The sequence below is a fragment of the Aplysia californica genome, unplaced genomic scaffold, assembly GCF_000002075.1.
Source record: "Aplysia californica isolate F4 #8 unplaced genomic scaffold, AplCal3.0 scaffold01329, whole genome shotgun sequence".
Lineage (NCBI taxonomy): Eukaryota > Metazoa > Mollusca > Gastropoda > Aplysiida > Aplysiidae > Aplysia > Aplysia californica.
In genome coordinates this window covers 42,404-43,913 of record NW_004798599.1, presented here as the reverse complement: position 1 = coordinate 43,913, position 1,510 = coordinate 42,404, and positions in this window count along the sequence as shown.

Sequence of the window (1,510 nt, the reverse complement as noted above, 5' to 3'; positions counted from 1 at the left end):
GCCTTGGCGTGTGTGTTTATGTACTGTCGAAATAATCTTAGACGACCAGTCATTGTCGAGGCGATAAATGGGTGTCCTATACAGGTGGTCGGTCATCTTATACAGCGTCATTAGTGGGTGGTTGGCGGGTGCTCTGGTGTGGTTTGCTCCTTCTTTCCTATCAAACATCTATCATCCTTATCTCCCCCTTCTTCTTTTTTATGTTTGTTACTCTCTTGTAACGCCTCTAAACTTCTGGCGCCCATATGACCTTATGCAGTTGCGAGCGCCGTAAAACTTCTATTAAAACTTTTTTAACGCGTCATTAGAATGTGAAAAAAAAAATCAAGGGCTTTTCCAGGGTAATTGACAGGACAGGAAAAAACAAACATCGTTTGTCCCGTCAGTTACCGAAACTAAACTCGTCACAGAATTTACATACAGTACTTTTTTTTTTCAAATGACTTCATTTAATATGATTCTTAATATGTTTTTTAAACGTTTTGACTGTTGAAAGTTGAAATACATTCATGGATATTGAATGACAGTGTTATCATTGTGAGAAAGTATAGTCCAAATGTCCGGTCAGATACCGTGGGATAGGCCTGAAATAAAATAAAATAAGAAATACGCAAGGTGGGAGTAGGAAATGGTCATTTGTTCAGGTAATTATCACTTACAGGTGGCCGTTAGATCAAGTTCGACTATATTTCATAGCATATCATTAAACTAGCTGGGTACTCGTTCGATTTACGGACTCAAAAGAATCGATCTTCAAGTCATTGTGGAAACAGTGCGCACTGCTTGTGAATGGAAGCTTCACATGTTTACAATGGCGTCTTAGAAGACGGACTTTCCCAAGATTAGATCTAAGCGAAACTAATGAAAAACTGAAAATTAAACTACAATGACTTCAGACTCCTTAGTACGACTGTGCACCCTTTAAACTTTAAATGATTATGAACCACCATGATTTTTTTTCAAATTCGAAAGTTAATTGTGGTTTGAAAGTATTAGGTGATCAAAGTCACGAAATAAAATAAGATAAGATAAGATAATACTTTATTATCCCAGAGGGAAATTTTTCTTCTCTGTACAGAACCGTAAAAACACATGCAGGTATACATATAAAATGTAAATTATACATTACTCCCATTAAAATTCAACATGAAAAGAGAAGTGAAGCTGACAAAACGCATATATCGCATCAGACGCATCATTCAACCACATGCAGGAATTTAATTACAAGACCTTTGGAGTCATATATATACGTACTCTAAAGAGCAATACACATCTATGCTTATTCTGACGATGGCCTTATGCTAGATGGTCAAAAACTTCTTTTATGTCTTTCTTTCTTTGTTTTTGGCGGTACATATATATATATCTGCCGCTGAGTGATCTTACCATTTGCCTGGGAAAAATAGAATATATATAGATAATACCTGCCTGACCCGACGTGTGGTCCATACTACCCCTGGACTAAGTAATGTGTGTCTTGTCGGCGTGTAAGGGGGACTGGAACGCTCGT